Genomic DNA, 21531 nt, shown 5'->3' with positions numbered 1-21531 from the left:
TCTGTGAAAACATTTATGGAGCGTGTGGCATGTTAAAGACAAGAAATTATACGTTAGGGACAGCTTTCAGCAGAGAGGAAGAATGAGGCATTACTCACTGCTAGTGTTAAGGTGTGATAAAACATGGCCAGAAAATCTCCATATTCATTGGACAATACGTCACACCACGTGTAGGGTCTCAATGCCGTAGTTGCTTGAAGTCATTTTTCCTTTAGCCTGGTTGCACATTATGGCCCAGTAGAGTTGTTTGTACAAATGTTGTTGGTGGGGCACCACGCCTAGAGATTCTCACCCAGTGCTGGGGGGCGGAGGGTTGTGGAAGATGGCTCGCTGCTTCCTGAGGCCCCCACAGTTGATGTGAATATGCACCCAGAGCGGAAACTCCTGCCTGGAGTTAGAAATAGAACCGAGGTCCTATCCTTGTCTCTGTTTCTATTTCACTTCCATTGAGATGAGTAAGACCCAGCTTTAAATATGTGATTTTTTTTTTGCAACATATTTTACTTTATTTTTCAAGTATTTTAAAAAATAATGTGTATTTATTTATGGCTGTGCGTGTAAGCTTTCTCTCGTGCTGGTGAGTAGGTTTCTCATTGTGGTGGCTTCTGTTGATAGATGTATCTATAAGTTCTAATGATAGATGTATATGTAAGTTTTCTTGATGCATCTGTAAGTTCTATTGATAGATGTATCTATAAGCTCTATGGATAGATTTATCTATTAGTTTTATTGATGTATCTATCAGTTTTATTGATAGATGCATCTATAAGTTCTATTGACAAATGTATCTATAAGTTCCATTGATAGATGTATCTGTGAGTTTTATTGATGTATCTGTAAGTTTTATTGATAGACGTATCTGTAAATTCTATTGATAAATGTATCTATAAATTCTATTGATAATTTATCTGTAAGTTTTACTGATAGATGTATCTATAAGTTCTATTGATAATTTATCTGTAAGTTTTATCAATGTATCTGTAAGTTTTACTGATAGATGTATCTATAAGTTCTATTGATAATTTATCTGTAAGTTTTATCAATGTATCTGTAAGTTTTATTGATAGATGTATCTATAAGTTTCATTGATAGATGTATCTGTTTTATTGATAGATCTAAGTTTTATTGATAGATATATCTGTAAGTTTTATTGGTAGATGTATCTATAAATGTGTACCCTGTACAAATTTAACTATACATTTATTTATCCATCCATCCACTTATTCAGTCATGTATTAGTTCATTCTCATACTGGGATTCGTTCCCTATTGCTGCTTGAGTAAATAAATACACATTTAGTAACTTAACACAGCCCACAGTTATCATCTTTCAGGTCTGGAGGTCAGAAGTTTGCAGTGGGTCTCCTTGGGCTAAAATCTAGGTATCTGCGGAGGAAGGGACAGAATTCTTTCCAGAGGCTCCGGGGGGGGGGGGGGGGGGGGGGCGGGGTGCTCCAGGGGGAGGATCCAGTGCTTTGCCTTTTCCAGTTTCTGGAGGACACCCCCATTGCTAAGCTCGCTGCCCCTCTCTCCACCTTTGAAGCACATCCTTTAATCTCTGCTTCTTATCTCGCATCCCTTTCCCACCTTTGACCGTCCTGCGTCTCTCTCATAAGGGTCCTCGGTATTCCATTGGGCCCAGCAGATAAGCCAGGGTAATTCTCTGTCCGAGGATCCTTAATTTCTTCCCATCTTCAGAGTCACTGCATGGTACCATCTGCACAGGTTTCTGAGGTCAGAGCATGGGCATCCCGGAAGAGGCGGAGTTACTGAGGTCAGAGCATGGGCATCCCGGAAGAGGCGGAGTTACTGAGGTCAGAGCATGGGCATCCCGGAAGAGGCGGAGTTACTGAGGTCAGAGCATGGGCATCCCGGAAGAGGCGGAGTTATGAGGTCAGAGCATGGGCATCCCGGAAGAGGCGGAGTTACTGCGTCGACTACGGTGTTCTGTAGACGCTTGCTAATCAGTTTCTGTATGACAAGTGTAGTTTTTACTGGTTGACTTTTGAATTTTCAGCCGCACTCCTTGGTTAATAATCCGTGTGGACTGCACGCCCCAGCATTTGTGGTTAATTTACTCGATGAGAGTCTGGAATTACAGGAGGCCATGCCTTCTCTCTCATTCCTCTAACCTTGGACCTAAAACCATGTTTCCAGCTTTATATCTGCAAAACTAACATATCCCCTTCTATTTTGTCTTTCTGAAAAGTGTACTAGTATTTTTAGAAAAAAAAGAAAATAAAGCACTTGATTGGACAACTAAATTGCTTTTATTTCAAATTATATATACACGTTATCTTTTAGTTTTATACTCTAGGCGTTTCTCTACTATGAACTATTCCCATCCTTCTATTTTTAATTTTCAAGTATTCTTTCTGGCTTTTTTGTTATTTTCCTTTGCACATAAATTTAATCTTTGCTAACGGATGTGGAATGACTAGAATACTGCTGAGCATCAAGTCCGTTGCATTCTCTTCGCTAAACCACTTCTTTTTTCTAAAATGTATTTATTTTAATTGAAGGCTAATTACAATATTGCAGTGGTTTTGCCATACATTGAGCTAAACCGCTTCTGAACCACTAAACCCCTTCTCTTTGCTCAAACCACGTGTGAGATCAGTGTTTAATTTACCAGGCGGTTGGTGTGAGTTCCTGTCGCTGCAGTTTCGTGACGTTCTGCTTCCATCCGTTTTCCCGAGTGCAAGTGAGAGCTGTCCAGGCGTTCAGGACGGATGAGCAGGCTTTGTGACCTCTAACGCTGTTTTGGATTGCACCTCTGAGGGTTCCGTTCGATGTCACACAGCCCCCGAATGGTACAGCAAGAATGTTATTTCCTCTGGGACATCAGGACTCACCCTAGTGCTCCTCTTCTCCAGGTAGCCTTTCCGCTTGTAAAGAGAAGAACCCTCGGGGTTTTCCTTGTTTGCTTTCATGCAGGCACGTGTAAAGCAGGCTGAGAAACCGTGAACTTTCCCTCATAGGCAGCCCTGTCACCCAGCTCCATTTCCCCATCCACTGGCCTGTTCTTTTTTTCCAAGTCTGATCGTCGTCAGAGAATGAAACACATGTTGTGGAAGGTGGGTTGGACTGCTCAGTTTCTGACATGAATAAGGCCTTCTAGGATGAGATGGTTGGGTGGCATCACCAACTCCATGGACACGAGTTTGAGCAAGCTCTGGGAGTTGGTGATGGACAGGGAGGCGTGCTGCAGTCCATGGGGTCGCAAAGAGTCGGATGCGACTGAGTGACTGAACTGAACTGAGTCCTTCCAGAAACCTACTGGAATCAGTTGTTCAGTGTTTAAGCTCGTCCACTTTTCTTTCCAGCTATAGATTCCTTCCTGGTTTTTATTTTTCCTTTTTAAATGGGTGTCTGGGAGTGACTTAAGACCTCTGATCCTTCTCCACCCACAGTATGGAACAAGAGGATACTGAGAGTGTATGTTTAAATAATTACATTTACAGACACTTATGTTTCCATGAACACATTTTCATGTATGTACAGGGTAATTTGGTCATCTACAACTGAGACACAGAGAATGTAATTTCCAGAATAACCCCTCATTTCGCTCTTTTTCTTCTCTTGTAAATGAAGAGATTGGATAAGTGGTCGGTGGTATTCCTTCTACATTAGTAATATCCCATATCCTTGCCCTCTGCTATAATATAGGGAAACATTCAAGACACAAATCACATATGCCATTTTTGACATTGGCTTCACAAACCAAAACGCTGAATTACTAACGACAGCCCGTTCCTATGAAATATTTACATATTATGTGACAGTTACCCTAATCACTTAAAACTTGACGTTATATTCTTGGAATTAAGTTTCACAAATACGAATATAGCCTTCCATCTGAAAGAAGAGAACGTAAGATGTTCTTGTGTAGACTTTAAGAAACATTCTTCGAGTCAGTAAATATGAAAGCACATCTCAAACACATCTCCTTTTAAACAGTTTTATTTTAAATATCGGTTGTTTTCACTGTTTTCTGAACTGATGGAAATGGAAGGTTCAGTCCTGCCTAGTGACTCGAGGGCTGAAGAACCATAGACTGTGCCTTCTCTTTTCAAATGTAAGCGAAGAAAGCGCCTCTCAAGTAAGGACTCTTACACTTTGGATTTTGCATCCATCATACTTTCATCAGATATGTTTTGCATCTGATCCCTACTGTGTGCCTATATTAGATTGGAAATTAAAGAACAAAGGATGCCCGTGGCACTGAACTGCTCACAGTTGGAAGTTTGAGAAGATAGCAGACGAGCATCAGTTGGGCTCATCATGTCATCCAGGGAACTGCTCATACAAGTAGGTGTAATATGTGAAATAAAAATACAGAAATAATGTGTGAAGTACATGCAGTATAAAAATAAGACATTTCACATTTCATTTCATCTTACTCATGGGCAGTCATCACTCTTAGCATTTGTTTTGTTTCACAACTTGAGTCCAACTTTCTTTTTTTCCCCCCCGTTTCTCCTTTCTTCTGAAAATGATTCAATGAAAGAAGAGCAACCGCAGAAAGGAAGAAAAGCACAAATCATCTCGTGCAGGGTGTTCTGTAAACTGGCAGCTTTTCAACTTTACTTCATACTGTGGCTGTGTTCTGAGAAGACTCTCTCCCATCCTTCGGTATTCTTTACGTCCTGCACAAATCCGCCCTCTTGGGGACTCCTCATATCATAAGGCGTTAAACCGAGGGCTTGAAGGAAGACAGTGATGAATCTGGGGCAGATTTTTGCCTTTCACCTGCAGGGGCTGCCAGATGTCTTAGATCAGGAAGCATAGAGTGTCCAGGGACATGTCCTTGGGCGGTGCAAACTCACGACGGAAGAGACACTGAACGCCATGTGAGAGGTTCTCACGTGGCACATCGCGTCTGGACTGAGCCATCAAGGATGGACAGCAGCTAGGCAGAAGGCGGGAGGAGAAGGGGACGCCAGAGGATGAGCTGGTCGGATGGCATCACCGACTCGATGGACATGAGTTTGAGTAGGCTCCGGGAGTTGGTGATGGACAGGGAGGCCTGGCCTGCTGCAGTCCACGGAGTTGCAAAGAGTCAGACACGACTGAGCGACTGAACTGGAGGCACGTGTACCAGTGCCACGCCTGTGCCAAGGCACACATTAGCACGTGCTGCAGAAACAGCACAATTCTGGCGCTGTTGGATGGGAGCAGAACATCACAAAACTGCAGTGACAGGAACTCACCAGTCCAAGGCACCGGTTTGATTAGAATCAAAACTGTGTGACGTCACAAGAATTAATGACTGAGAGGAAGACGGGAGATGGGTCCTGGAGAACTTGACTTCCAGCAGAGGGTTTCCTGCTTCATAAAGGGAGTAATGATGGTTCCTTTTGTAAAGCTGATTTTATTTCCTTATTGGCTGTGCTGGGTCTCAGCTGCTGCACAGACTCTTCTCCAGTTGGGGCGAGCGGAAGTTGTTCTCTGTTTATGGTTCGCAGGCTTCTCATTGCACTGGTTTGTCTTGTCGCAGAGCACAGCCTCTAGGGCACACGGACTTCAGTAGTTGTGACACATGGGTTTAGTGGTTGTGATTCCCGGGCTCCAGTACTCAGGCTCAGTACTTGTGATACACGGCCTTCGTTGTTCCGAGGCATGAGGGATCTTCCCAGACTGGGGATAAAACTTGTGTCTCCAGTGTTGGCAGGTGGATTCTTTACCACTGAGCCACCAGGGAAGCCCCCCATGATGATCCCTTATTTTATTTTATATTTTTAAAGCAGCAGCATAGGCTGGTCAGTCCCAGCTCTGTTTTGGGAGGATGAACCTGGCGGTGGACTGTCAGAGGGAGCTCAGACCAGAGGCTGGAGATGAGATGAGAGAAGGAGGAGGTTCTTGCCAAAACATAGGTGAAAGTCACCCAGCTGAGAATCCAGAAAGGATGAATTTAAGAAACATGTAGATGGTGCAAGCAGTGTGACTTGTACACTGCAGGAGAAAGGAGACAGGATCAATCCCCAGATGGACCTTTATTGCCCATTTGTATTGTATGAAAGTCACTCAGCATGTCCAACTCTTTGCAACCCCCATGGACTATACAGTCCGTAGAAGTCTCTAGGCCAGAATACTGGAATGGGGAGCGTATCCCTTCTCCAGGGGATCTTCCCAACCCAGAGATCAAACTGGGGTCTCCCACATTGCAGGCGGATTCTTGACCAGCTGAGCCACAAGGGAAGCCCAAGAATACTGGAGTGGGTAGCCTATCCCTTCTCCAGCAGATCTTCCCAACCCAGGAATCCATCCAGGGTCTCCTGAATTGCAGGTGGATTCTTTACCAGCTGAACCACCAGGGAAGCCCTTTATTGCCCATGGTCATCTCAAAATAGCCAGTCCCAAGCTTTTGGGGCATTTTATTTTGTGTTGCTCTCATTGAAGTGTGTTAACTTTCCAATATTATATTAGTCTGACTTATTTCACTCAGTATGATGATCAGTAAGTAGGTCCATCAGTGTTGCTGCAAAAATGATATTATTTCATTCTACCTAATTGTGTGTACACACACACACACACACACACACACACACACACACAGTATCTTCTTTCTGCATTCCTCTCTCAGTGCACATTTACACTGTTTCCATGTCTTGACTATTGTAAACAGGACTGCAGGGAACATAGGGGTGCCTAAGAAATGCTACAAATGAACCTATTTACAAAACAGAAACAGGCTCACAGAACTTGCCTGCAGAAGAATGAGGGGAAGGGAAAGTTAGGGAACTTGGGATGGACATGGACACACTGCTGTGTTTAACATGGAGAACCAACAAGGACCTGCTGTCCAGCACAGGGAACTCTGCTCAATGTCATGTGGCAGCCTGGCTGGGAGGGGAGTTTGGGGGAGAAGGGATACCTGTAAATGTATGGCTGAATCCCTTTGCTGTGCCCCTGAAACCATCACAACATTGTTTATCAGCTATACAACAGTGCAAAATAAAAAAGTTAAAAAAATAGTATATTAGTTTCAAGTGGACAACAAGCTAATGCAATATTTTGATAGGTTATACTCCATACTGCCTCTTGAGAAATCTGTATGCAGGTCAGGAAGCAACAGTTAGAACTGGACATGGAACAACAGACTGCTTCCAAATAGGAAAAGGAGTACGTCAAGGCTGTATATTGTCACCTTGCTTATTTAACTTACATGCAGAGTACATCATGAGAAATGCTGGACTGGAAGAAGCACAAGCTGGAATCAAGATTGCCAGGAGAAATATCAGTAACCTCACATATGCAGATGATACCACCATTATGGCAGAAAGTGAAGAGGAACTAAAGAGCCTCTTAATGACAGTGAAGGAGGAGAGTGAAAAAGTTGGGTTAAAGCTCAACATTCAGAAAACTAAGATCATGGCATTCCAGTCCCATCACTTCATAGAAAATAGATGGGGAAACAGTGGCTGACTTTATTTTTGGGGCTCCAGAATCACCACAGATGGTGATTGCAGCCATGAAATTAAGACTCCTTCCTTGGAAGGAGAGTTATGACCAACCTGGACAACATATTAAAAAACAGAGACATTAGTTTGCCAACAAAAGTCAATCTCGTCAAGACTATGGTTTTTCCAGTAGTCATGTATGGATGTGAGAGTTGGACTATAAAAAAAGCTGAGCACTGAAGAATAGATGCTTTTGAACTGTGGGGTTGGAGAAGACTCTTGAGAGTCTCTTGGACTGCAAGAAGATCCAACCAGTTCATCCTAAAGGAGATCAGTCCTGATTGTTCATTGAAGGGCCTGATGATGAAGCTGAAACTCCAATACTTTGGCCACCTGATGTGAAGAGCTGACTCACTGGAAAAGACCCTGATGCTGGGAAAGATTGAAGGTGGGAGGAGAAGGGGACGACAGAGAATGAGATGGTTGGATGGCATCACCAATTCAATGGAGATGAGTTTGGGTAAACTCCGGGAGTTGGTGTCGGGCTCTAGGTCCGTACCCCTTGGTTCAGCTGATTCACGTTGGTCCTTCGTATGCCTGGAATATCTCTGACTTTCCCCATCTGCTAAACTGCCAGCAAAAAAGCTCTGCTTGTGTGGGAGAACTGGCTGAGATGATCAGAACCTCTAAGATAATCTCCCCTTTAACTGACTCAAAAGTGAGTGATTGGTACCCCTGTTGGCATCATCCACAAAGCCCTTCACCTCATCCAGGCAATGACATCTGCTGTCTTGTGATTCTGGGGTTCAGGGCGGAGCGTCCTGGGGTTGGGGCGTCTTCCGTCTTGCCGGGACATCTCTTACGGGATTGCTCTAATTCGGGGGTGGCCCCATGTCTCTGCCGCTTTTTACTGCTCACAGTCCGTGTGGTTGGTCGCCTTTTACACTGTGATTCAAGAAGGAAAGGCAAAGCAAGTGTGCAGGTGAGCAGATAAGGAAGTGAGCTGTAGTACGGCACCGAAAGTGTTGTCTTTAAAATAGCCCTGGCTTTGCAAAGTGTGGGGTGAGCACAGATGCTGTGAGCGTTGCAGAACCGGGCTTGTCACGGGCTGGAACACACTCAGGAACGAAGGAATCTGTCACCAGTCAGCTCGTGCCAACAAAAACTTTAGACCACATCCGCAGCGGGTATATGAATTGGGTGGCGTCAATGTGATAAAAATAGGCAATTATTATACTTGTAGATGTAGAAACTAGCCAAATCTTACAACCTGAGAATTACAGGGCTTGTTTTATGGCGACAAGATTTTTTTTTTTTTTTTAAAGGACAGTCATTTGCAATCTATAACAGGTGCAAGTGGCAAATCTTGAGTTTTTTTGGGTACGTGTGGCTGTTCGTGTTTTGTCTCTTGGAGACATTAAAACCCTTAGACTGTGTATTTCCCTCCGTCTGCCTGTGTCTCTGCTGACAGCGGTGTGGAATCATCGCATCCCGCTGAGTCTTCATTTGGCCTTTGAATCTGCAGCTGCTCACGTTTGGAGAAACTGTGGACCTCAGTTCTAGGACGCGATGTCCGCTTGGCTCCATTGTTAGGACAGCAAAGTGATGGGAGAGTCAGACATGGACTGGATATTGAATGGAAGTCGAATTTCTAATGGGACTTGTTCCTCCCCTTGAAATATTATTTTTTACTTTAATAATATCATACCACATTGTTGTGGCAAGTCACGGTATGATGTTGGAGCCAGTTGCTATGAGGCAACTATCTTGTCAGCCAAGGGGGCTTCCCGGGGACCTTGAGACAGATCAGAGAGGACATATCCCTTCTGTATAATTTACCTTTGTCCCCTTTCTCTCTCTTTCTACGCACATTGCAGTGTGTATTTTGAAATGTTTTTTTTTTAATTGCTTTGATTTTATGTTTAGATTTTCTTTGAGTTTAAACACTCAGAATCTTTGGTTTTTCTCTGTCATACATTTATATCAGATATCTTAGAGTTTTTCTTTTGATCCGCATGGCTACGTTTATTCTCCTCATTTTCATTCTTCAGTTCAGTTCAGTCGTTCAGTCGTGTCTGACTCTGCAACCCCGTGGACTGCAGCACGCCAGGCTTCCCTGTCCATCACCAACTCCTGGAGTTCACTCAGACTCATGTCCATTGAGTTGGTGATGCCATCCAACCATCTCATCCTCTGTCGTCCCCTCCTCCTCCTGCCCTCAATCTTTCCCAGCACTGGGGTCTTTTCCAATGAGTCAGCTCTTCACATCGGGTGCCCAAAGGATTGGAGTTTCAGCTGCAACATCAGTCCTTCCAATGAACACTCAGGACTGATCTCCCTTAGGATGGAGGACTTAGGTATTTCATAGCAAACTAGAGACTTTGTGACAACCGGCTGTCATTACTTCAACAGTAAAGCAACTATGCAACTAGCTTGTTTCAGATTGGCTCAAAGTGCTCTAAAATTTCAGCTGTGATATTAATAACAGACCTATACACAACTGCAGAGCCATTTATGCCTTTAAGCTTACTTTACTGGAAACTAGAAATCTATAAAGGCTGGTAGACTGGAGGAGTCATACATAGTAACGGGAAAGACACTGGAGAAGTGTGAGTTTTTCTTCATGGCAGAACAAATTTCAGAGATGTATATACAATGGAGTTAAGTGTTCTTAAAATATGATGCAGCTTTGTGGTTCACCCTGTGTAATATGAGAGTGTGGTACACTCAACAGAAACTAAATTTAAAATTTAGATCACATTGCTTGTTACTTGTCCACATCTTGTTTTAGGCATTAGATATTTAATTAAATGAGCAAAGAAGCAAATTATTTAATTCTTGATGCTATCTGCATGACCTCTGAGCAATTCATAGACGATTCCACCAAAGTGACATTTGCTGGATATTATGAATGTAGTACAGTACAATTATTTCTTAGTTGATAAGAGTCTGGATTTGAAATAACATTCCGACACTGAAGTCATCCCCAGGCTGAGGTCCACAATTTGCTCTTAGCCCCAGGGAAAATCACTTTGGAACACAGTCAGCTGTCTCCTTGTGGGAATGGGAAAGATGTGTGCAGACTTGACTTGCCCACATTTCCTCAAACCCTGAAACCTCAAATCTGGCCGCCAGTTAGTAGCTGTCCATTTTCCGGAACCCGAGCGTGGCTGAATTGTGAACCTGAGAAGGCATGTTTTCACGCCCACAGCAGAGCTGGCTCAGAACCTCGGGAATGTCCTGATGTTCCTGCTCAGCTGCCTGTGGTTGGTAGAAGGGGCAGGGGGGGTGAGAGGGAAGAAGGGACATTCCAGCCTGCGGAACCGCTAGCCTGGAACGGCAGGTCAGCAGGCAGTGTTGCTTGAGAGACGATTTTACCCTGGAGGAAACTTAAATATCTCTTGAGACCTGGGTTCGATCCAGGGGTTGGGAAGATTTCCCGGAGAAGGGAACGGCTACCCACTCCAGTATTCATGGACCACTGTACAGTCCATGGGGTTGCAAAGAGTTGGACACGACTGACAACTTTCAGACTTTTCAGACACGCCACAGAACAGCAGAGTCCCATGCACAATTCTGTAGCTTCAGGGACAATTATAGTTTTGTTCAAATGGCATGAAATGTGTCTTGGTAGAGATGAGACCCCCATGATGCATTTTATAGTGGCTTGAAAAGTGAAAGTTTTAGTCACTCAGTGGTATCCAACTCTTTGCAATGACCCCGTGGACTGTAGCCCGCCAGGCTCCTCTGTCCATGGGATTTCCCAGGCGAGAAGACTGGAGTGGGTTGCCATTCCCTGCTCCAGGGGATCTTCCCCACCCAAGGATCGAACCTGGGCCTCCCGCTGCCTTGCGGGCAGACTCTTTACCATCTGAGCCACCAGGGAAGCCCACTGTGGCTGAGAGGAGCTCATAGTTGACCTCAGAGCAAAGAAAACCAGTGGCATTTGTAAACCAACGCAGTGTCGGGAAACCTGGCCATTGCGCTCTGAGTCAGCACCCCAGGAGACTGGTCAGAGCCCGGGGTCCTCCTGTGTCCTGAAAAGATGCCAGCTCCTGAGAGGTAAACAGACACACAGAAGGCACACACAACCAAACAGGCATCTCTGTAGACAGAAGATCATGACGTTAGAAATTCTCAGGCATGACGCCCCTCTCCCACACACAACTCAGTCACAATGAACAGTATTACACAACATTCATGGCTTCAAAACCGCCTTGACTCCCAGCAATTCAAGATGACTCACAAACGCGTGCGTGTGTGTGTGTGTGTGTGATTTCTCAGTTTGGTCCTAAACATTTGAAAGCCCCACTCAAAGAGTGTGAACCGTTAGACCTAGCAGATGTCTCATAAAAGGTGCTTAAAGTACTCAAAATTATCTGCAGTCCCTGTAAGACAGATAACAGTATCTCTACGTAAACACTGTTTAAGACACCACCTTTGAAAGATACTTTATGACCTGAGTGTTTCATAGTTTGCATCTCCAGAAATGGCAGCCCACTCCAGTACTCCTGCCTGGAAAATCCCATGGACGGAGGAGCCTGGTGGGCTGCAGTCCATGGAGTTGCACAGAGTCAGACACGACTGAAGTAACAGCAGCCCAGTTATAGCATCACTTTAAAAAAAAAAAATTGGGGGGACGTGCTGGATGTTTGTCACTGTGTGGCCTTCGGGGCATCCTCTCTAGTTGCAATGCACAGGCTTCTCATTGCTGTGACTTGTCTCGTTGTGGAGGATGTGATGTAGGGCTCATGAGCCTCAGTAGTTGTATCTTGTGGGCTCAGTCATTGCGACTCCCAGGCTGTGGAGCACAGATTCAGTCATTGTGGTGCACAGGCTTACCTGCTCCACGGCACATGGGATCTTCCCGGACCAGGAACTGGACCCAGGTCTCCTGCATCGTCAGGTGGATTCTTTACCACTGAGCCACCAGGGGAGCCCAGCATCAGTTTTTAATGGGCTTCAAGCTGATGATACATCAAGTAGGTGTTAGCTCTCCTCTGCATTCCTGAGTTGTTCACCGGGCCTTTGAGCTCCCCTGGAGGACTCTGACGTGACAATGCATGCTTTATGTTATTCTTATTATTTTGTCCAGCTTCTTTCTTTACTGTTTGCAAGGGAGATAAATCCCAGTACTTCTCAGATGGAGCAAGAATGTAGGCAAAGCTGAGAAAATGTAACAGCAGGTTATCTGAGCAGAGCTGGTGTTTCGATATCACTGTGTAGTTTGCGGTCCTTGTGGTGGGAAAGAAAGTTGAGGGAGGAAAGCAAACTACTGGCTCAGGATTACGTAGTGAATCCAGCAGGAAGGCTTCATCCAGTTACTGCCATCCTGGGGACCACGTGACTGTGCCTCCTTTGTAGCTTACAGTTTGGGTAAGAAGCCAGCTACAGCCAGGAGCTGGGAGAGTCCTGTGACTAAAGGAAAAATACAAGAGGGATGGCAGTTGGGGAGGGGTCAGGTAGTTAAAGCTCAAAAAACCATTTATCTATTGGGCATTTAAATTGGTAATGAGAACATCAGTGTTCTTTAAAAATTTTTTTTTTTACTGGAGTATATGTGTGTCTGTGGAAGTCGCTCAGTCGTGTCTGACTCTCTGCAACCCCACGGACTGCAGGCCACCAGGCTCCTCTGTCTGTGGAATTTCCCCGGCAAGAAGAGTGGAGTGGGTTGCCGTTCCCTTCTGCATATTGGAGTATAGTTGGTCTAGAGTGTTGCGTTAGTTTCTGCTGCACAGCTAAGTGGATCAGCTCTATGTACACACAGAGCTTTCCAGGTAGCCCAAATGGTAAAGAATCTGCCAGCACTGCGGGAGACCTGGGTCGGGAAGATGCCCTGGAGGAGGGCATGGCTACCCACTCCAGTATTCTTCCCTGGAGAATCCCATGGACAGAGGAGCCTGGCGGGCTGCAGTCCATGGGGTCGCAAAGAGTCGGACATGGCCGAGCGACTAACACACACACATCCCTGCTTTTTAAGACTTCTTTTGCTTTAGGTGACCACAGAGCACTGACTTAAATGTTCTTTAAAGTTCTGCCTTAATTAATGGACATCTTTCTTCACTGTGTAATATCAGACGTCACAATAGCCGTTCCAAAACAAAGGAGGCATAGCTACACCTTGTAGCATCTTTGACAAGCACCATTGAGCCACATATGTTAACGCTGGTGATGGGTGAACACATGTGGTACCCAGACTGCACACAGCAGCAGGTCCATTTCCGGATAATGGAAGATACACCCTGTACACTTGGGTACCTGCCTTGGGGGAGGAGCCCACCTCCTGGTTGTCGATGAGCTCCCCATTCCCATAGGCTGCGAGCTTCAGCGCTCTGCTGGATGTTGGTTACCGGACGCCTGCAGTTCCTTGCCCCGTGGGCCGCTCCAGCGTGGCAGCCTGCCCTGTGAAAGCCTGCAGCCCTGCAGCATGACACAGCATCTACGAGCGAGACTGACGCCGCATGGGCTGTAGGCTCGTCACAGAACTCAGCTCCTAGTACCCTCGACGCATGTTGTTCTTCACAAGTGACTCTTTGTGAAGCCCTAGAACATGACACCTTGATGAGCCTCTTGATGAAAGTGAAAGAGGAGATTGAAAAATCGGCTTAAAACTCAGCATTCAGAAAGCTAAGATCATGGCATCTGGTCCCATCACTTCATGGCAAATAGATGGGGAAACAGAGGAAAGAGTGAGAGGCTTTAGTTTTGGGGGCTCCAAAATCACTGCAGACGGTGACTGCAGCCGTGAAATTAAAAGACACTTGCCCCTTGGAAGAAAAGCTATGACCAATCTAGACAGCATATTAAAAAGCAGAGACATTACTTTGCTGACCGAGTCAAAGCTATGGTTTTTGCAGTAATCACGTATGGATGTGAGAGTTGGACTATAAAGAAAGCTGAACGCAGAAGAATTGATGTTTTTGAACTGTGGTGTTGGAGAAGACTCTTGAGAGTCCTTTGGCCTGCAAGGAGATCAAACCAGTCCATCCTAAAGGAAATCACTCTTGAATGTTCATTGGAAGGACTGATGTTGAAGCTGAAACTCCACTTTGGCCAGCTGATGCGAAGAACTGACTCATTTGAAAACACCCTGATGCTGGGAAAGACTGAAGGCGGGAGGAGAAGGGGATGACAGAGGATGAGATGGTTGGATGGCATCACCGACTCAGTGGACGTAGTCTGAGTAAACTCCAGGAGTTGGTGATGGACAGGGAGGCCTGGCGTGCTGCAGTTCATGGGGTCGCAAAGACTTGGACTGAGCAACTGAACTGACTGAACTGAGACCACCAGGGAAGCCCTGAAAATCTCAATTCTGAGTATTCCTGTGTATTTGTAGAAATTTCTGTGTATTGCCTCCCCACTTCGCCCTTTAGGGCCATCTGGCCACATGCAACTTAGAGTGTATTCTACATATCACCTTGAGCTTCTTAAGATACAGAATCTCAGCTTTCACCCTGCAATTATGATCAGCATTTTACCCAGTATCCTGGTGACCTGTGTGCACAGTAAGTTTTGAAAGGTATTGATCTACCCAGCACTGCTTGACCTGGAGGCTCACCTGAGAAGTTCTAGAATACTGGTGCCCATATCACATTTGTCTTCCAGAATTTTATATTTTATTAGTCTAGGGCACACCCTGGACAAGGTCCTCACATGATTCCAGTGTGTTATTGAGAGCTGCTCAATGGCACCCCACTCCAGTACTCTTGCCTGGAAAATCCCATGGGTGGAGGAGCCTGGTAGGCTGCAGTCCATGGGGTCTCAAAGAGTTGGACACAACTGAGCGACTTCGCTTTCACTTTTCACTTTCATGCATTGGAGAAGGAAATGGCAACCCATTCCAGTGTTCTTGCCTGGAGAATCCCAGGGATGGGGGAGCCTGGTGGGCTGCCGTCTATGGGGTCGCACAGAGTTGGACACGACTGAAGCAACTTAGCAGCAGCATATATACAGTATGTATTGTAGCAATCAGTGATTGAATGGAAGATGTCGAAACAATTTTGTGTATATAATGTTTCATTTGTTCTTGGGTAAAAGGAAGTTGTTTTCAAAGTTATTTTCTTTTGTGTCACATAATATCGCTGAGGGTTATTATACCTCAGATTACCCTCACGGTAATCTGGTATAATTTTGTTTTTGAATTTTTATTGAAGTACAGTTGATTTACAGTGTTGTTAATTTCTTCTGTGCAGCAAAGTAACTCAGTTGTACATGTACGTATACATATATGTGTATGTAGTCTCTCAGTCATGTCTGACTCTTTGGGACCCCAGGGACTATAGCCCGCCAGGCTCCTCTGTCCATGGGATTCTCCAGGCCAGAATCCTGGAGTGGGTTCCAGGAGAATATTCCCAACTTAGGTATCAAACCAAGGTCTCCCGCATTGCACTTGAATTCTTTACCATCTGAGCCACCAGGGAAACCCATGAATACCGAAGTGCGTAGCCTATCCCTTCTCCAGGGGATTTTCCTGACCCAGGAGTCAAACCGGGGTCTCCTGAATTGCAGGCAGATTCTTCATCAGCTGAGCTATGAGGGAAGCTCGATACACATATATTAATGTTAAAGCTAGTAGAGGTGATGGAATTCCATCACATCTACTTCTGCTGCATTGACTATGCTAAAGCCTTTGACTGTATTTATCACAACAAACTGTGAAATATTCCCAATGAGACCTGAATACCAGACCACATTACCTGCCTCCTGAGAAACCGGTAGGCAGGGCAAAAAGCAACAGTTAGAACCAGACATGGCACAACAGACTGGTTTAAAACTGGGAAAGGAGTAAGTCAAGGCTGTATAATGTCACCCTGCTTATTTAACTTACATGCAGAGTACATCATGAGAAACACTGGGCTGGATGAAGCACAAGCTGGAACCAAGATTGCCAGGAGAAGAAATACCAACAACCTCAGATACGCTGATATGACCACATTAATGGCAGAAAGTGAAGGGGAACTAAAGAGCCTCTTGATGAAGGTGAAAGAGGAGAGTGAAAAAACTGGCTTAAAAGTGAGCATTCAAAAAACAAAGATCATGGCATCTGGTCCCATCACTTCATGGCAAATAGATTGGAAAATGTGGAAACAGTGTCAGAGTTCATTTTCTTGGGCTGCAGAATCACAGCAGATGGTGACTGCAGCCATTAAAGAAAGAACCCTTTTCTTGGTGACTGCTCCATGGGAAAAAAAGCTGTGTCAAACCTAGACAGAGTATTAAAAAGCAGAAACATCACTTTGCCAACAAAGGTCTGTATAATCAAAGCTATGGTTTTTACAGTAGTTATGTACAGATGTGAGAGTTGGACCATAAAGCTGAGTGCCAAAGGATTGATGCTTTCAAAGTGTGTTGCTGGAGAAGACTCTTGAGAGTCTCTTGGACAGGAAGGAAATCAAACCAGTCAATCCTCAAAGAAATCAATCCTGAATGTTCATTGAAAGGACTGATGTTGAAGCTGAAACTCCAATCCTTTGGCCACCTGATGCAAAGAGCTGACTCATTGGAAAAGACCCTGATGCTGGGAAAGATTGAGGGCAGGAGGAGAAGGGGACGACAGAGGACGAGATGGTTGGATGGCATCACTGATTCAATGGACACGAGTTTGAGCAAATTCCAGGAGGGAAACCTGGGGTGCTGCGGTCCATGGGGTCGCAAAGCGTTGGACACGACTTGGGGACTGCACAAACAATGTTAAATTTCCATGTATTGTTTATGACTCTGGTTTCTCTTCCTCTAGGTTAAAGTTAGCATTTTGCTTGTCTTGTGTTTTAAAAAAAAAAAAAAAAACTTTGTGTGTTTTTCCATCCATAGCACTTTTACTTTTGAAAATTAAATAACTGGTGACTTTGGAGAAGAACCCATTTCTCAGGGCTGAGAGCCCCCCAGGGAATAAATAATGCAACCAGAGACGGGGAGGAGGACACACGAGCTGTGTCCACGAGGCGGCCTTTCTCTGCATGCCCTCCTTTGCCTGTGCCTTGTGCTTGGTGATTCCATCCGAATTCGGTCATCTGAGATAGTCTCGGTCAAACGTTGCCTAGCCCTGTGGTTACCGCATGGGCATCTGTGAACCTCCTTGCAGAGCAACGCTGTCTGTCATTTCTAGGTCCTCGTGCCAGATCCCTGGGCCCACGGCCGGCTCTCTGCAAACAGTTGTCAATCAAAGTAGGCTTGGACCCTGGGAACCCAGAAGTAAAACTCAGTCCGATTCACTGGAGACTCCCTGGAAACCTGAGAAAAAAACCGTGAAAATCCTTGCCCAACCCCAGGCTGAAAGGGTAGCCCAGAAACGTCCTGCTCCACATTGTACAGAAGTTTATGGAAGGCTCGCATTTATTTTTAATTGACAGTACACCCTGTTAAACATTTGTACGCACCGATTAATCGTTAACCAAGAAAATGTTTCTTGATTTTTTTTTCCAAGAAGCCACGTTATCGTATGCCTGAGAAACTGAAGCAGGCATAATATAACAAAGGAAACAGGAAGTGGTAAGAGCCGTCTTTGACTTGTGTACTTTGTAAATGAAACAGAATTCCTATCACTATTTAATATTGAATTAGCCTCCCATTGCCATATGGTGAAAATTACCTGACATTGGAATCATTCGTGTTTAAGTTTTTATCTTAATACCTTTATATATCTGCTTGGCTTTCAGAGCCATGCAGGGACATGTTGCTGTTTTACTAATTAAAAAGGGATGGTCTGTCTTTTCAAATCTGTTGGGAAGAGAAAAGAAAAACTGTTATATTAAAAATCCTTCCCAGTATTTGCTCGGTCATACAGACTAGGATGAATATGCTGCTTGTACTTTTTCAAAGGAGAAAGAGACACGATTGTCTCATAATTTCTCTCTGTCTTGAAAAAACAATCCTACATTAGATCATAGCGTATGAATCGATGGATAATTTAGACATTATACAAGGAAATCTTGAGCATACACAACAGACATGCCACCAGCACCCACATTAGAATGGCCATCAATTGCATCTTACTGAGTTAAAAAAATATATCAAGTGATCAAAACCAATATGTCGTTAACACCTAGTAAAATTGATTCACGCGTTTTACCAGCCTATCGAGAGTGGCTTCATTTTATGCAGCCTATGTAGAGACTTGTAGGATGGGAGTTACTTTATTTCTGTACATTTTGTATATGCAAGCTGATCCACACAACCATCAGGTTATCTCCTGTTTTCAAAAAGCTATGTGAACCAAAGAGATAAATGCGATAGAGTATAATTTAGAACTTAAATTGCCTCATTTACTTCAGAGGAAATTTAGGGCACCGGTCCTCAGTTTCTTTGTAGACGCTAGATGTTGCTGTTTTTCAGTCTGACTCTGCGGCCTCATGGACTGTAGCCCACCAGGCTCCTCTGTCCATGGGATTCTCCAGGCAAGGATACAGGAGTGGGTTGCCATTTCCTTCTCCAGGGGATCTTCCCGAATCTGGGATCGAACCTGGGTCTCCTGCACTGCAGGCAGAATTTTTTACTGTCTGAGCCACGAAGGAAGCCCGAGTTTTACTGATGCAGTTAACTACTAAATAATTAGAGGAGATAGCAGGCATGGACAGGTAACATAGGGAGGTGTCAGAACAGAGTCTGGCCACTGTGTGCGCTTCCAGTGTGGTCACCTGCTCTTGTCTGGTATGGTAGCCACCTGGGCGTACGTTGGCATTATTTAGCATAAAACTTAAAAAACCAGCTCCTCAGTTGCACTAGCCACATTTCAAAATGTCACTCGCATCTGGGAAAGTACAGCTGCCGAACAGGTCCACCACTAAAGAGATTTCCATCACACAAACCCTGGGTTTCTTCAACTCAGACACTCGATGTGTTTGCAGCTAAGTGTTAAAAGGAGCGCTCCCCTTCTGCCTGTCAAGTCAGCCTCCTCCACCCAGAGTCCTTTTTATCTTTCGCTAGACTCAGGAATGTGAACTGGACTAAATGATAACTGTCGAAATGTACCCATCTACCAGCGGGGTACATGATCTGTTTCCTGGCATTCAGAGATGTATAGACAGCCTCCCAGAGGCAGGGAAGCTGAAAATGGGAATGTTGGCCTTGCCCTCTGCCTGGTGATCCCGCTCTCAATCTCAGGACATGTGAAGTGTTCTTTCCGCGGTTTTGCAACATGTTTTATATAACAAGTATTCACATTTTCCCTGTGATTTCAGAGGTTTAGAAGGAGGAAAGAGAAGCATGGATAAACAAATCTTGCTAGTTCCCAGAGGACGCTGTGTCTGCAGTTACTTTGCTTGTTGGTTTTAACTCATTTATTCAGTTAGGTTTACTTGGCTTACCTCTCTCTGAAACAATTAGCGGTTAGCTTACAGAAAGGTTCACAGGCTAGGGAAAAATAGATACAATCAGAGTAAAGGAAAGTTAAGTTTAGGATAATAAACCCAAGCTTGAGCTGTGCTACATGTGTGCTAAATTGCTTCAGTTGCGTCTGACTCTTTGCAACCCCATGGACTGTATAGCCCGCCAGGCTCCTCTGTCTATGGGATCCTCCAGGCAAGAATACTGGAGTGGGTTGCCATGCCCTCCTCCAGGGGATCTTCCTGACCCAGGGATTGAACCCACGTCTCCTGTGCCTCCTGCATTGTGGCTGGTCTCTTTTACTGCTGAGCCACTGGGAAAGTGAAAGAAAGTGAAGTCGCTCAGTCGTGTCCAATTCTTTGCGACCCCATGGACTGTAGCCTACCAGGCTCCTCCGTCCCTGGGATTTTCCAGGCAAGAGTACTGAAGTGGGGTGCCATTTTGGGATCTTCCCAAGCCAGGGATCGAACCTAGGTCTCCTGCATTGCTGGCAGACTCTTTACTGTCTGAGCCACTGGGAAGCCTGAGCTAAAAGCTTGTTATCACAGAAACCACATTGTTGAATCCTGTTTCTAAAGGCTGAAACCCGGGATGACCTCACCCCCTCCTCCACAGTACGGAGAACTTGCATAACCTTCAAGCAGTTTTCTGTGAACATGAAAATCGACCCACCTGGTTTTGGTGAAACGCTGGCCACAGAAAGCGTGATGTTTTCAGTGCTAAGAAAACGGTTTGGCATCTTTTATGTTATCAATTAAAGGCCAATCTGTATGACTTAACCTGGACTCTGGGAGCCAAGTTGGCACGTTCTTAAGGAACTGAAGTTATGAAAACATAGAACATGATTTATCTTTTAAATCTTCTATTTTATATTGGGGTATAGCTGATTAATAATGTTGTGGTAGTTTCAGGTGGACAGTGAAGGCAGTCAGCCATATATACACATGTATCCATTCTCCCCCAAACTCCCCTCCCATCCAGGCTGCCACATGACACGGGGCAGAGGTCCCTGAGCTGTCCAGCAGGTCCTTGTTGGTTCTCCATGTTAAATACAGCAGTGTGTCCATGTCCATCCCAAACTCCCTAACTATCCCTTCCCCCATCCTTTCCCCTGGGAACCATAAGGTTACTACAGAGTATTGAGCAGAGTTCCCTGTGCTGGACAACAGGTCCTTGCTGGTTCTTCATGTTAAATACAGCAGTGTGTCCATGTCCATTCCAAACTCCCTAACTATCCCTTCCCCCATCCTTCTACCCCGGCAGCCGTATGTTCATCTCTTAAGTCTGTCAGTCTGTTTCTGAAGACAGAACTTTAAACACATTCCTCCTTCGCTGGCAGTCCAGCATAGAATCTGAACGGTCACCTTCAGATGGTGTTCATATGGGTGTGCTTAGTCGCTCAGTCGTGTCCAACTCTTTGCGACCCCATGGACTGTAGCCCGCCAGGCTCCTCTCTGTCCATGGGGATTCTCGAGGCAGGAAAACTGGAGTGGGTTGCTGTGCCCTTCTCCAGGGGATCTTCCCGACCCAGGAATCGAACTGGGGTCTCTTGCATTGCAGGCGGATTCTTTACCAGCTGAACCACCAGGCAAGCCCATGTTCCTGTGGGACAAAATGTCATTTGTAACTGAATAATTTATAATTTATCTCCCAGTGACCCAAATGCATATTATACACCAATGTATGCTGCTGCTCCTACTAAGTCGCTTCAGTTGTGTCCCCCTCCTGTGTGACCCCATAGATGGAAACACCAGGCTCCCCTGTCCCTGGGATTCTCCAGGTGAGAACACTGGAGTGGGTTGCCATTT

The 21531-nt window shown here is 45.1% G+C and overlaps 1 protein-coding gene across 3 annotated transcripts in view; it reads left to right on the top strand.

Moving 5' to 3' along the window:
* LOC129639703 (uncharacterized) overlaps window positions 1-21531 on the top strand; it is a 320986-nt gene that overhangs the window by 211929 nt on the left and 87526 nt on the right. Inside the window, exon 6 of one of the 3 annotated variants that reach the window (XR_008708554.1) lies at window positions 1725-2551. The exons of the other annotated variants lie outside the window; for them this stretch is intronic. The gene's annotated coding sequence lies outside the window, so the exon portion shown is untranslated. Of the gene's footprint in view, window positions 1-1724; window positions 2552-21531 lie in introns of those variants that run through there. 3 annotated transcript variants of the gene reach the window in all.

Source organism: Bubalus kerabau, chromosome X (genome assembly GCF_029407905.1).
Source record: "Bubalus kerabau isolate K-KA32 ecotype Philippines breed swamp buffalo chromosome X, PCC_UOA_SB_1v2, whole genome shotgun sequence".
Classification (NCBI taxonomy): domain Eukaryota; kingdom Metazoa; phylum Chordata; class Mammalia; order Artiodactyla; family Bovidae; genus Bubalus; species Bubalus kerabau.
This window is presented reverse-complemented; position numbering and strand designations above follow the sequence as displayed.